The 16,042-nt window shown below is 44.4% G+C and overlaps 1 protein-coding gene across 1 annotated transcript in view; it reads left to right on the forward strand.

The window, feature by feature from the left end:
• The first annotated feature begins 1,571 nt into the window (after positions 1–1,571).
• LOC306920845 (D-glucuronyl C5-epimerase B-like) overlaps positions 1,572–16,042 on the forward strand; it is a 43,858-nt gene continuing 29,387 nt past the window's right edge. Inside the window, exons 1-2 of the mRNA XM_079497776.1 lie at positions 1,572–1,729; positions 15,913–16,031. The gene's annotated coding sequence lies outside the window, so the exon portion shown is untranslated. The remainder of the gene's footprint in view (positions 1,730–15,912; positions 16,032–16,042) is intronic.

Consider the following 16,042-nt stretch of genomic DNA (forward strand, 5'->3'; position numbering starts at 1 on the left):
TCAACATGGTGGTAACACTCACTGGCCACAGGGTGGCGCTTCAACACCACGGTAGGTGCAGCATCACAAGTGAATGACAAACTGTCAAGATATCAAATAAAGATAGGAATATTTATTATTTATTATAACTCCGTCAAACAAAGTAATAGCAACATTTGGAAATCAATTATACAATGAAACATTTATTGTTGTTTGAAGATTGATTGAAGTAGGCCTATATTTTTGCAGAATTACAGTACATTTCAAGCACAACACAATAAAAAAAACTGTTGACTTTGATTGATTGATTGAAATATTTATTTGTGGACGACACCATAAAGCATTACACTTGTTTACAAGAGCGTCCACCGTTATTCATAATCTCTTTAATTCATAATGCCTTCACTATAGCGTCCACTAGCGTTTTCCTTGGATTTCATTGGACCGTTATCCTTATTTCCATTGGACAACTCACAAACCTCGTACTGTCTCGCGGTAGCACATGTTTCTTCCCTTGAGAAGAAGTGTTGCCATGTCTGTTACAGGGTGCTAACAATGTCCGCCTATTATCTTCCTGTAAAGTTGCTTGTAAATATTTGTTAGTTGCAAAGAGTTGTTGCTTATTTGGTGCTTCCAGCCTGGGCACCGAGGCTAGGTGCTTCCTAATGTTCAAACCAGTTTTTAATTTTCAATTCAAGGGACTACAAATTAATATATACATTTGTCTTCAGACCCCCATCTGAAAATATTTTAAAATGTAAAAAAAAAAAAACACATTTTATTTCAATAGTTTTTAAATATAGCATATCTACAAGCTCACAACAAAAGTTTTCAATCAATCAATCAATCAATCAATCAAGCAATCAATCAATCAATCAATCAATCAATCAATCACAGACCTAGTAGAAGGTGAGGTGGAAAGCCTGGTGACGCGTATTGATTGATTGATTGATTGAAATATTTGTTAACAGTTTGCAGAATTACAGTACATTTCAAGCACAAACTCAATACAAAGACTGTTAACTGTGAGTGGACGACCCAATTAAGCATTACACTTGTTTACAAGAGGGTCCACCATGTTCAATTCATCAAAACATTTAGAGACGTACAGATAGAGGAATTCATCATAAAGGAGGTAAAAAGGGAAAAGAGACATATACAGTGAGGGGAAAAAGGGGGGGGATTCAGATTTTACGGGGGCCAGTTTTGCGTAGTCTCGGTCCCATGTGACACAAGGTTAAGTAGAACAGTGGTTCCCAAACTTTATCATGTCAAGGACCCCCAAAATGACACTCATTAGCCCACGGACCCCCATTTGAAAATACATGCCAGGGACCCCCATAACTTAAGATGTTTATGGCTCTAGCAGTGATTTTCATTTTCGTTTCAAGTTTAATTTAACTTAATCTCTGAGTTACAGACCCACAAGGGTCAATTTGGTTCCTAATCCTAACTATCATCTGGACCCAATTTTGGGAACCAAGTAGACCGCTCCTTTTGGCCTTGTTTTCCTAGACCTGTCCTGGTTGCTTATTTCTCTCACACAATCTGGCAACACTGTTCTCGCCTCAGTGCTGTTCCTACTAGCCCCGCCCCCAGTGTTGTGGCAGCCTTGTTAGCAGAAGAGCAGAACAGAAACAGCAGAGACAGACATATAAACAACAACAACATATCCTCCGTGGATCCTCCACGCTGTGGATTATTATTCCACCCTGACTGACCGACTGGACCTCACACAGTTCTCTGGAAGGTAAGACAAGAGACACCGTCCTCCTCCATCGGAGCCACCATACATAGATAGATCAAGCGTCGTGGCGGAACTCCATCCTGGTATTTTTTTTGCACTCTCTCTCTATTTGTAAACCCTTTAAATCTACATATTAAACGTTCACGTTTCAAATATAAAGTGCTCGCCCACAGAGCCACGGATGTTACACAGGTCCTCGGGCGGGTAGAAGTACCCGGAGCGTCAGTGTTGTTCAATAAAAACGCATTTTAATCACAGCGGTGGCCATTTCTGCCATACGCTTTCAACTATGCGCCTATCGGTACAGTACAGCTTTTATTGAGCAATAAGGAAGCTGCGGGTAGTTCTACACACCCGGGGAGGATTGGGACATCCGTGTCTCTGGGGTGATACCTGACCATTTGAAATATGAACGTTTGTATAGATATAAATAAGTGTAAATTGGAGAGTGCAAAAACATGTCGAAGTTCCGCCATGACCGAACCGTCCTCTCTTCTCTGATTCTAAACGCTCGCTCTTTCACTTTGTGTAGTTAAAAATCAATATAATATAGACCTATAAATATAAACGCACATGTCTCCCAGCTGCGAAAAGTGTAGACACGCATCACGTCGACACTTAGTTCACCTGAAAACGACGTGATTGTCAGACAGGCTGCAACAAACAACAACAGCTGCCAAGTATGGATTCGTAGTAGCTAGCTCCATGGATGTGATGCATTCCAACCAACCTCCTCTGGTTCTAAACATAAAGGACACCCATAGCAGTTTTAAAAGACGATAATATTGCAGCATGTCATGTTGTTGTTCTGTGTGGAACTTCACAGCTGAATTGTCTGTGAAGTGTGAATTCAGTCAACACTCAACGTTAGCTACACAATGTACACATGCTAACGTTGTTACACTGTATAGTTGCTTAGTGACATGTATGTCTTTGCTGGCTAATGTTAGCTAAGCTAACTGGTTATCTCTAAAGCCTTGGGCAATAATAACAACAACATATTATAATAACATTATTTTAATGTTGTTTTATGCACTTGCTTTTATTTTTTTCCTTTATTGCTTTGTAAAGCACTTTGAGCTGCATTTCATATCATGAAAGGTGATATAATAAAGGATTATTATTATTATTATTATGTTAGCTAATTGGTTATAAAGCTTGGTGTCGTGGTTCAGATTGCAGGAAAGCAGATAAGCATTTTGAGAGGCGGTGTCAGACATGCTTTCTATGAATGACACACACACAGTACACACCACACAATGTTTACGTGTGTTGTGCTACCCAGGGCAGGTTGTCTCTGTGATGAGGTTCAAGTGTCGTGCTCAGGCGGCGGACACACACACACACACACACACACACACGTTTTGCTTGGTCTCTGTCTGTGCCTGTCTCAACAAGAATGAACCTCAGACAGTCAGCGAGATGCTTGTGACTTAAACACTAGGCTGCTTCTAAATCTCTGGTCGTTGTGTCTGTGGCACTTGAAACACAATATGTGTCCCTAAAGCAGGGTGCCGATTGGCTCTCTGTCTCTAAAGCAGGGTGCCGATCGGTTGTCTGTCTCTAAAGCAGGGTGCCGATTGGTTGTCTGTCTCTAAGCAGGGTGCCGATTGGTTCTCTGTCCCTAAAGCAGGGTGCCGATCGGTTGTCTGTCTCTAAAGCAGGGTACCGATCGGTTGTCTGTCTCTAAAGCAGGGTGCCGATTGGTTGTCTGTCTCTAAAGCAGGGTGCCGATCGGTTGTCTGTCTCTAAAGCAGGGTGCCGATTGGTTGTCTGTCTCTAAAGCAGGGTGCCGATTGGTTGTCTGTCTCTAAAGCAGGGTGCCGATTGGTTGTCTGTCTCTAAGCAGGGTGCCGATTGGTTGTCTGTCTCTAAGCAGGGTGCCGATTGGTTGTCTGTCTCTAAAGCAGGGTGCCGATTGGTTGTCTGTCTCTAAGCAGGGTGCCGATTGGTTGTCTGTCTCTAAAGCAGGGTGCCGATCGGTTGTCTGTCTCTAAAGCAGGGTGCTGACTGGTTGTCTGTCTCTAAAGCAGGGTTCCGATTGGTTCTCTGTCTCTAAGCAGGGTGCCGATTGGTTATCTGTCTCTAAAGCAGGGTGCCGATTGGTTCTCTGTCTCTAAGCAGGGTGCCGATTGGTTGTCTGTATCTAAGCAGGGTGCCGATTGGTTCTGTCTCTAAAGCAGGGTGCCGATTGGTTCTCTGTCTCTAAAGCAGGGTGCCGATTGGTTCTCTGTCTCTAAAGCAGGGTGCCGATTGGTTCTCTGTCTCTAAAGCAGGGTGCCGATTGGTTCTCTGTCTCTAAAGCAGGGTGCCGATTGGTTCTCTGTCTCTAAGCAGGGTGCCGATTGGTTCTCTGTCCCTAAGCAGGGTGCCGATTTGTTGTCTGTCTCTAAGCAGGGTGCCGATTGGTTCTCTGTCTCTAAAGCAGGGTGCCGATTGGTGCTCTGTCTCTAAAGCAGGGTGCTGATTGGTTCTCTGTCTCAAAAGCAGGGTGCCGATTGGTTCTCTGTCTCTAAAGCAGGGTGCCGATTGGTTGTCTGTCTCTAAGCAGGGTGCCGATTGGTTCTGTCTCTAAAGCAGGGTGCCGATTGGTTGTCTGTCTCTAAAGCAGGGTGCCGATTGGTTGTCTGTCTCTAAAGCAGGGTGCCGATTGGTTGTCTGTCTCTTAGCGGGGTGCCGATTGGTTGTCTGTCTCTTAGCAGGGTGCAGGTGGTGCACCCACCCAGGTTATCTGTGAAGCATGCCAGCTGAACTAATGTATCACTGCGTGGATATTAGTCTCGTCCCTCTCAAGGCCTATTCATAGTCTGAATTTTCGTGGTGGTGAGGTGACCACCGCTCCGGTGGTGAGGTGACCACCGGAGCTGTAATAACGTGGAGCGGTGGTGAGTAAAAACAGAGAAGGGCTGGGGCGGTGGCGGTGGTTTGCTCTTCACCGCGGCTCAGTGACGTCATGTTGTAGTTTGGTGGTCACCTCACCACCGAAAATATTAGACTATGCATAACGCTTCAGTGTTAGATTTCTTTTCTCGCAATGTCCCGCCACCATATTTGCATATTGGGCCCTGGTTGGTTATAGCCTGGTTCCAGACGAATCTGGTTGGCCGTCACCATTTCGGCTGTGAAGTCCTCCCACAATTGAGAGGGGCCAGATGTAATCGGACCCGCCTGGGTCCATATGCATTTGCCAAGGCAGATGAAGGCTGGCTACGCGAGCCCAAACCTAAGCAAGTAAGCATGTCAGCCAGATGGCTTTAATAACCTAACGACACCTTTCATCTTTTTGCGCCTGGCCCAGGCTGTACATAATGACTTGTGACGTCTCTCTCAACAAGGTTATCGTGATTGTCTTTTGACAAAATGATGACTTTGTGGCAGTTCTTTTCCCCTCTTCATCGCCATAGGACTGTAGAAATGTGGTAGGGCCCAGGGGTGCAGTGCTTTTGGGTTTTAAACTGAACGTACGGTTGGTCCTGCAAAGTGGTGTCATGGTGTTTTTTTTTTAACTGGTACCACAGCGTGTTAATGACGCTGCGTGCATGTGCGCATCGCAGAACACAACACACAGAACAGCTGATATAGCCTAAGCCTATTGTTAAATAGTGTGAGAGTTTTAGACACGAACACAAAAGTAGACTTAAAATAGTCAGACAAACATATTTACTGCACACTAGCAAAACTAAAAGGTTTGCTTTGGACGAATGAAATTAATCTGTTCTGAGGCATTCTTCTCATTCTTCTGAGACATAGCCTACTGCTGTAAGTGTGCATGCTTACCGTGCGCTCAGGTAAAAAGTTAAAGCTGTCCTGTTGTTATACAAAGTAGTAGGCATGGTACTTGACACGGCGTGAAAATAGAGAGCGGGGCGCCAGTAAACCTAGACCACTGCACTGCACTTTGTGCGTCTTGGAAAGTCTGGTGACGCGATGTTGATTAGGTGCGTCTTCTCTTGAATATAGGGGGAAGCGTTCTAGCATGCACGCACATGCACCGTTTTGTTCCGTCCCTGCGCGTGCACGTCAAAAAAAATACTGGTACCACGGCGTGGTACTGCACTCTACGAGCATGACACCACTGGTCCTGCACGGTTGAATACGCCTGTATGAACCGTGATTTAAACTCTGTACCGAACCGTCTCAGCACGGGTGATTTGTAAACCCGCAGCACGGGTGATTTGTACACCCGCAGCACGGGTGATTTGTAACCCGCAGCACGGGTGATTTGTAACCCGCAGCACGGGTGATTTGTAACCCGCAGCACGGGTGATTTGTAACCCGCAGCACGGGTGATTTGTAACCCGCAGCACGGGTGATTTGTAACCCGCAGCACGTTTGATTTGTAACCTGCAGCACGGTTGATTTGTAACCCGCAGCACGGGTGATTTGTAACCCGCAGCACGGGTGATTTGTAACCCGCAGCACGGTTGATTTGTGACCCGCAGCACGGGGGATTTGTAACCCACAGCACGGGTGATTTGTAACCCACAGCACGTTTGATTTGTAACCCACAGCACAGGTGATTTGTAACCCACAGCACGTTTGATTTGTAACCCACAGCACGGGTGATTTGTAACCCACAGCACGGGTGATTTGTAACCCACAGCACGGGTGATTTGTAACCCGCAGCACGGGTGATTTGTAACCCGCAGCACGGGTGATTTGTACACCCACAGCATGGGTGATTTGTACACCCGCAGCATGGGTGATTTGTAACCCGCATAGCACAGGGCAGACTGACGGGAGGTCTGACTTAAGGTCAGTCCCCGAAAGGCACACAACCCAGACAGCCGGCAAGTCTCTCTGGACTCTGTGGTCCTGATCGTCTCCCACAGACACCCCCGTCCACGTCTACTGCCCTGCTCTGTCTATGTTAAATGCCCCCCCCCCCATCCACCCGATAACAAAATAGCAGCCACAGTTGGCCTGGATTGGAGGACAAACAGAATTATGAAACTCTTTATCCCTCTGCTCCAGTTATGGAAGCTGCTGAATAGAGAGCTCACAGTTGGATGAAGACAGGCAGTCTTCATTTGGACACTTTTAGTCAGTCTTTCTGAATACATTTGTTTTAGCCATCTGAAAAAGTTTTCTTTGAGTCTGGTTTTAGTCAATTAAATATCCTAAGAACCAAATATACAGTTGATTTAGTCGACAACAGCATTTCGGCGGGCCTTGATGGTGTAGGAATGCCTGATTTTACACTTGGCCGCATGCTGAAAATTCAGAGTGTAGCCAAACGTGAAATAATTGTCTTTTTAGTTCTACTGGATCTCTTCTCGACTAGTCCCTCCCTAACATTTTAGTCTGTTTTTTTAGTCGACAAAATCAACACTGACTGAAGCAAGGTCATTTGTATTAACAGGAAGAATGATTTCACCATGCAATTAATTGGATATGGCCCTGGGCCGATAATTTCAATATTGTAAAATTCCTAGATTTCCCTAGAGTCAGTTAGAGCTGACTAGAGACGGAGAACATCTGATCTGACTGTAGGCTAGTGATTCACCCATGCCCTGAATTCCTTTCGTAGCAGCCAGAGACACGCCACAGCAGATCACCTCTCGTAGCAGCCAGCCAGGGACACACCACAGCAGATCACCTCTCGTAGCAGCCAGGGAGACGCCACAGCAAGATCACAAGTAGTCATTAACATAGTCATCTGGCTCATGGCTGAGCTTAAAAATGTACTATACTCACTTGTCTTTGAATACATTTCCTTCGTACTTTAATCATAAAATAGTGTAGGCAGTTTTTACTTCTCAATCTGGGTGATAATGTATGTATCTACTCATTGTCTCCACCAGCCGAAGGCATGGGGATTGGGGAGAGTATGTTTTGCAATCTGTCCGTGTGTGTGTGTGTGTGTCCACGTGTGTGTCCGTCTGTGTACAGCTATTTTCCGGCACCGTTAACCTGGCCGATGCCAAACTTTGCACACACACTCCCTGGATGCCAATGATGAACCTCTGCCCCAAATCTTCCAGTTATTATTATTGTGATAGCGCCACCAGGAGGGAGCTTTTCACATTTTTACCTATAACTGCACCGATCTGCGTGAAACGTTGCATGCACACACTCCCTAGAGGCCAAGGATAAACCTTTGACCTGCATTTTTCACATCTGCCTTTTATAGAGGACGACTTTTGTAAAACAAACTCCAGATTCTGTCCAAAGATCCCACAAATCGTTACACACTATCTCAGATCATCCAATTCTCATTCACATTGGCCTATTATAGCGCCACCAGGAGGCCACAACTTGACCTGCCCTGGTGGAGACCTGTGCCCAAAACATCCAACATCACAACATCCAAGCAGCGCAGCGGCTGCAGCCAGGTGCTCCGAGCCTTTGATTCGGCAGAGGTCTGTTATAGAGCGGAGCGGTCATTATCCAGAAATAACACACCGCCGAATTAGGCCATTGACCAATCGGAAGTGTAACCCAGCCAACATGGCAACCCAAAAATGGCAACCCATGTCAACCTGTCAATCACATCAGTATAAAGGTGACAAATCAGTTCCTACAGCGTATATCTATTCTACGTCCAAGCATAGACATGGTAACGTCCCACCTGCCTCTGATTGGCCTACCGACACTGTAGTTATCCATTTACCCTATACCCACCTTCATTAGTTATCCATTTACCCTATACCCACCTTCATTAGTTATCCATTTACCCTATACCCACCTTCATTAGTTATCCATTTACCCTATACCCACCTTCATTAGTTATCCATTTACCCTATACCCACCTTCATTAGTTATCCATTTACCCTATACCCACCTTCATTAGTTATCCATTTACCCTATACCCACCTTCATTAGTCATCCATTTACCCTATACCCACCTTCATTAGTCATCCATTTACCCTATACCCACCTTCATTAGTTATCCATTTACCCTATACCCACCTTCATTAGTTATCCATTTACCCTATACCCACCTTCATTAGTTATCCATTTACCCTATACGCACCTTCATTAGTCATCCATTTACCCTATACCCACCTTCATTAGTCATCCATTTACCCTATACCCACCTTCATTAGTTATCCATTTACCCTATACCCACCTTCATTAGTTATCCATTTACCCTATACCCACCTTCATTAGTCATCCATTTACCCTATACCCACCTTCATTAGTTATCCATTTACCCTATACCCACCTTCATTAGTCATCCATTTACCCTATACCCACCTTCATTAGTTATCCATTTACCCTATACCCACCTTCATTAGTCATCCATTTACCCTATACCCACCTTCATTAGTTATCCATTTACCCTATACCCACCTTCATTAGTTATCCATTTACCCTATACCCACCTTCATTAGTTATCCATTTACCCTATACCCACCTTCATTAGTTATCCATTTACCCTATACCCACCTTCATTAGTTATCCATTTACCTTATACCCACTTGCTACAGAAGCAAGCATTCAACCTTGCCGTGTAATAATTTGTAATACTTGTGAGAGGCCCATTCAGGAGTCTTCAGAGTGAGATGTGTAACATGGATCCACTATAATGTCCCTGCAGGGCACCCGTACACCATCATGAGAGCCACACACACTTACAAGCCATTGCAGAAAAAGCATGTCTCGCTTAATGGTTTTAATGGCCTTCTTTTACAACGTCATGCTTCCAGGGGCCTCCTTCAAACTGGGAGAGTCTCTAAAGCTTTCGTACTGTCCTTGAATAAAGCAGCCCTTCTGTCAGGATGCCTCCAGCGACATTCACGCTTCATTAGGCTTGCAAATGAAGTTTTCCTCCTTTGAGGCAGGGAAGCACAACCTTGCCCCCCCCCCCCCTCCCCCCTGGGGCTCTGATAAGCTAAAGGGGACCCCAGTAGGCCTCCTGCTACCGACGGTACTCTCCTCCTGCATCAGCACTTTCTTGAGCACTTCTTTCTTTGTGGCCCTGTACCTAAAATAGCAACTTGGACAGTCTTTGTACCTAAAATAGCATATTGTACAGTCTTTGTACCTACTATAGCATCTTGTACAGTCTTTGTACCACTCTAGAGTCCCTGTCGGGGTCAAGAGAGCCACCCTTTGTCAGCATACTGTATTGTTTTTTCAAGTTGCACTTCAACCCTTAAAGGGCCACTTCACCCCACTTCACCCCCAGTCCGCCCCGGTAACAAGATGTGCACATGCACGCACTACAGTGGAGGAACACGCGACAGGCCAACAGCACACACACCAAGGCCCGCCTCCGCTCGATCGCCACCTAGCCAAAAACGAAACCTAAGGTTTTTTGACCCCAGAGGCTCACTGGGGACAGGGAGGAACTCCTTATATGGTCAGCACACTCTATAGTAGGGAGGATTATCACAACATTTGTGATATTTGAATTAAGTGAAATCACTGAATATACCTTTAATGATGTTTAGGACACAAGAAACACTTTCCTGGGGTTTTTATGTGTTTTTTTTTCTTTTTTAATTTGTTTTCTTTTAATATTTTCTGTCAATGCCATGTTCATGACCAAAATCACACCTGTGTGAAGTGAGGGGTGCTAATATATTAAAGTCTAACTCATGTTGATTAGGTGATGTAATGGAGATGTAAAACAAACGGTGCCAACACAAACATTAACAATAAAGAGACAATATGACGTAAACGACACATTATGACGTACATTTTCCCTTCATTGTCAATGGCGTTTACTAAACAAACTTTGAACTAAAGACAAACATTAAACCTGTGTATAGGAGGGGCTAGCACCCCTCAAAAACCTGTCATGAAAATGTGGTCTCACTTCCTTCCTGTACTACAAAGTTTAGTTCACAGGGGAAGTGCACTAAAGCATTATGGGCATTGTAGGAATTCAGCAATCCAGTCAAATCCTAGTCAAACACACACATTTCATTTTTCTGGCCATAGGGTGCAAGTTTGAAATTGTGCTGCTGTTATCTACTACAATTAACATTGATTTCTCCCAGTGGTGAAATGTCCCTTTAAAGCTGCTATAAATATGTCAAATATATGTCAACATTTTAATGACCTTTTTTTTTTTTTTTTCAGACAGCCAGCAATGGGCAAAACACTCCCAAAAGAAATGTAGTCTCTGTGACACATCTAGGGGCTGCAATCTGCATTCAAAGATTTTCCTAGAAGCTTTTGTCATTGGTCAATTTGCCTGTCTACTTCCTGATTGGTTAGTCATTTCGACCAGGTTTGTTTTTTATCAACCAATGCCAAAGCTTCTAGGATCATCTTTGAATGCTGATTGTGGTCCCTAGATGTGTCACAGAGACTAAATTATTTCTGGGAGTGTTTTACTCATTGCTGGCTGTCTGACCACCAAGAAAAAAGGTCATTCAAAGTTTGACATAGTATTGCTTCTGGCAGCTTTAATGTGTACGCAAGCAGGCTTTAGAATGGCATGCAGAGTTGACATTATTGGCACGGCCAATTAGAGGTCACCTTAGTAAACATTCAGAAGCCAATCGATAGGAGGAGAACAGGCTGAGCAGAAAGAAAGCCGATAGAGAGGGGGGGGGGGGGGGGGGGGGGGGGTGTGTGTGTGTGTGTGTGCGCAGTATATATAGTCATATCGCTTTTCAGGTGACAAAAATATGAAAACTTTATAACAGAATTGTATTAAAATGACTAAAACTAAATCAAAACTTGATCAAAAATCAACACTGCATTGGAGGCAGACTATTTTGAGATCCGTGTCGGCCAGTGAGAAACCCTCCCTAGTGTCCCACTGTCCCCTCTCCATGTCTCATCTCAAACCCTGCCTAGTGTCCCACTGTCCCTCTCCATGTCTCATCTCAAACCCTCCCTAGTGTCCCACTGTCCCCTCTCCATGTCTCATCTCAAACCCTTCTAGTGTCCCACTGTCCCTCTCCATGTCTCATCTCAAAGCCTTCCTAGTGTCCCACTGTCCCTCTCCATGTCTCATCTCAAACCCTGCCTAGTGTCCTGCTGTCCATGTCTCTTCTCAAACCCTTCCTAGTGCCCCACTGTCCCTCTCCATGTCTCATCTCAAACCCTTCCTAGTGTCCTCCTGTCCCTCTCCATGTCTAATCTCAAACCCTTCCTAGTGTCCCACTGTCCCTCTCCATGTCTCATCTCAAACCCTTCCTAGTGTCCCACTGTCCCCTCTCCATGTCTCATCTCAAAGCCTTCCTAGTGTCCCACTGTCCCTCTCCATGTCTCATCTCAAACCCTGCCTATAGTGTCCTGCTGTCCCCTCTCCATGTCTCATCTCAAACCCTTCCTAGTGTCCCACTGTCCCTCTCCATGTCTCATCTCAAACCCTTCCTAGTGTCCCACTGTCCCTCTCCATGTCTCATCTCAAACCCTCCCTAGTGTCCCACTGTCCCCTCTCCATGTCTCATCTCAAAGCCTTCCTAGTGTCCCACTGTCCCTCTCCATGTCTCATCTCAAACCCTCCCTAGTGTCCCACTGTCCCCTCTCCATGTCTCATCTCAAAGCCTTCCTAGTGTCCCACTGTCCCTCTCCATGTCTCATCTGAAACCCTCCCTAGTCTCCTGCTGTCCCTCTCCATGTCTCTCTCATCTCACTGATTCCTGTCTTTGACGTGCATCACCACCACTACTGGTACCTTTAAGGCAAGTTGCAGGGTTTGACGTCACTAAGGTCTCAGAGGTACTTGCATGTCAGGCAAGGACAGGTCATGTTCTACTAAAGTGTAGCAACAGTGAAAACAGCACATTATAGTTAAACAGTGCTGGTAGTTTACATTCCACAGACCAGAAGATGCTCTGGGCACGTTCAGGTGTTTAGTCAGATATCTCGTGTTTGTTTATAGATGGTTGCGTTCCCTCTCAAAACGAGCACCTGCCCGTTCGGGCAACATGAAAGCAAACCCCACCTGCCCAAAAGTGTTATTTACCTGCAGGTGGGCAACCCTTAGTGTCAATGCCTGTTGGCAAGCCTTTTGATTTTGAAGAATGTCATTGGCATGTTGGGTTTAGACACGGGGGGAAGGGGGGGTGGGGGCGTAATCCCCCACCCTGTACTTCCGAAGGCCTTTGTTCTCCATCTCCATTCTGTCTCTCTTGTCATATATGAGAAAGAGATGCACGCGCGCGTGCGCGCATCACACACACACACACACACACACACACACACACACACACACACACACACACACACACACACAGAGAGAGGGACAGAGAGAGGGACAGAGATATATCAAACGCCTTTTTGATGCTTCCCACCCGCTTTCACAATCCTTTTGATTTCCAATGGCTTCTTTCTGCTGCTTAATATTCCAAACTAGTCAGTGGCCTTTTCAGAGAACTGAGAAGGAGGCAGTGGCTCAGCGGTAGAGTAGCCGGACAGCCGGATGGAAACTGCAAGGTTTCCAGGTTTCGATACCTGTGGGCTCCCACAGAGTTCGTGTCGAAGTGTAAAGTCAGTCCTTTAGCAAGACGCTGAACCCCTAATTGCTCCCGATGTGCAGGTTGGTGCCTCGCATGGTGCATTTGGTGCAAAAGAAGCAGTTATTTTTCAGAGAACTGAGAAGGTTGTGAGGATGCAGAACAGAACAATTACATACTTTTTAGGCCCGAAAACCAAAAAAGTAAACCCAAAAGGTGCCGTTTCATTATGCCCTTTAATGTCCTCAAAGTCGCACATGATTCAACACGCTTTGAAATGATCAGATTGGACATTCCGTTCCAGAGATCTTGAAAACGGCCACGTTCTCAGATTTTCGATCACCAATATTTAGGGGTGCACGATTATGAAATCTGCCGATTCTGACCGATTCCGAATTTCCGATATTATACAGAGGACCACAATGGAAACAAACCTAGGCCCTATAGGGGCTTATTGGCCCAAAGCCTGTTAATAAAGTATTCAATCAATCAATAAATTCCTATACTCTTTTCCAAGTGTCTGTTTTCACAACTGAATGACTACTGAATAAGAGTACACAAATTAAATGTAGAAAAATTATTATTTTTACATATTTGATTTGGCTTTTGTTCTAGACTAGAGGTACTAGACACTTTTGATTTATATTGAACTCATTGATGATTTTTTTTACATTTTCCATTGAATTCTTTTTTTGCTGGTATAATCTGTATTATTTTGAGACCGTTCCGATACAGATATGGCCTATTCTGATTATGCTACCGATTAATCGTGCATCCCTACCAATATTCGATCGCCAATTTTAACCCTGCAAGAAGGATATTACTTGCAAAAAGAGAGAAAGAAAGCAACATCTCTGAAGGCTGATTCCTAACGGTGCGATCCACATCAGGGACACTACCTCTCTGGCACACTCGTTCACAAGCAGCCAAGGAACGAGGCGAAGCCAAAATGTATGCAAAGCTTCTGTGGAGAAGGAAAAAGAAAAACGTTGAAATTCACGGACTATGTTCCTGAATACTTGTGACAGCCGCGACACGTCTCCCCGCCAGCTCAACGCCTCTTTGTTCTCTAAATCCACTGAAGATTATTACCCTCGCTCTGTGGTGTAAAGTAACTGAGTACATTCACTCAAGTACTGTACTTAAGTAACTTAACTTAAGTATTTCCTAACTAAGTAACTTAACTTAAGTATTTCCTATTTTCAAAACTTTTTCTTCTGCTCCGCTACATCTCGGAGGCAAATATTACACTTTTACTCCCACTGCATTTAATTGAAAACTTTAGTTACTTTACACATATCTATTTATAATAGTTTTAACTAAAACTAAGATGAGAGAACATATTACTCCAGTTTTAGCTTCACTGCATTGGCTTCCGGTTGTTTTTAGAAAATGGCAACTAAAAAATACAGTAAAGCAGCTTTTTGCTTCTACGGGCCGACTGCGTGGAACAAACTCCCACTGTACCTTCGACAGGCAGCCTCTGTAGACATTTTTAAAGCACAGCTCGAGACCCACTTCTACACTCTGGCTTTTAATTGATCTTTTAATTTTTTTGTTATTCATTGCATTACTGCATTTTTAATGTTTTATGCCTTGCCTTTCTTTCTTTCTTTCTTCATTGCTCTGTAAAGCACTTTGAGCTGTCACTTCATGTCATGAAAGGTACTATACAAATACAGTATTATTATTGTTATTATTATTATAAATGCACCATGTCTCTGTACGTCTGTACATGTGTACGGCTGTAACTCGAGAACCGTTCGCCCCACCGACTTCAAATTGGACATACGTGTAATTATTCAATAGCAGGCTACAATGACGTGTGTGTGTGTGTGTGTGTGTGTGTGTGTGTGTGTGTGTGTGTGTGTGTGTGTGTGTGTGTGTGTGTGTGTGTGTGTGTGTGTGTGTGTGTGTGTGTGTGTGTGTGTGTGTGTGTGTGTGTGTGTGTGTGTGTGTGTGTGTGTGTGTGTGTGTGTGTGTGTGTGTGTGTGTGTGTGTGTGTGCGAAAATGTCCTAGATATTCAGATGAGAATAGGATGTTTTTTTACCTGGTTTTGTTCGTCTGTGTTCTCAAACACCGACACATTTAGCTGTATATATTTGGAGTACAAAAATAACCTCATTATTATCTTTGAGTTGCTGGCTTTTTGTGATGTCTTCTAGAACTGTTTGACATCAATGTTGACTTTTCTACTTCTCAAAAATCAACACTATTTCTCTACTTCTCAAAAAAAACAAGACACTACTGCTGAGTTATTTTAGGATAGGCTGGAATTATCCTAGTCAGTTTCTTGTCTTTTGGTCTAAAATGACCAAAAATGCTTTCTTTGTTGGTCATGCTTATATTATGTGTATCCCATATAGGGATGCCTCGATCACACTTTTTCCACTCCCGATACCCATTCCATTACCCCCAAAACCGGGAGTCTCTCTAGAAATGAGTACAGAACATCAGCGTTTTGGTCAAACCATGGAGAGTGTCGTAGATTTAGAGTAAAGAGACACTTTCGTCGGGCCGTAAACAAGGAAGTGAACTGCAAAACGGGTCTCGGATCGCTGAAGAAGGAAAGGCAAAATATAAATATTGAATGACAGCGATCCCGTTTGATATCATTAAAAAGCCCCCCCCCCCCCCCCCCCCCACGGTTTGATTATAAAAGACGTGTATACACGTCATTAGCATAATTAGGGTTAAGATGTTTATTTGACAATCACTGTAACACAATTCACGTTCTTGTAACTTGGTTCACTTTGTTCTTGTTGTAACTGGTTCACTTTGTTCTTGTTGTAACTTGGTTCTCTTTGTTCCTCTTCCAGGTTCACATGCTGTGTGTGCTCCAGTTCAACCAAAGGATATTCCGAGCTGCACAGGGTTGGGTTGAGGTCGCCAACAGGATGTCAAGCTCGTCGACAGATTCTTGCTAAATGGAATAGGGGTGAGTGCCAT

The sequence above is a fragment of the Electrona antarctica genome (genome assembly GCF_951216825.1).
Source record: "Electrona antarctica genome assembly, chromosome: 3".
Classification (NCBI taxonomy): Eukaryota; Metazoa; Chordata; class Actinopteri; order Myctophiformes; family Myctophidae; genus Electrona; species Electrona antarctica.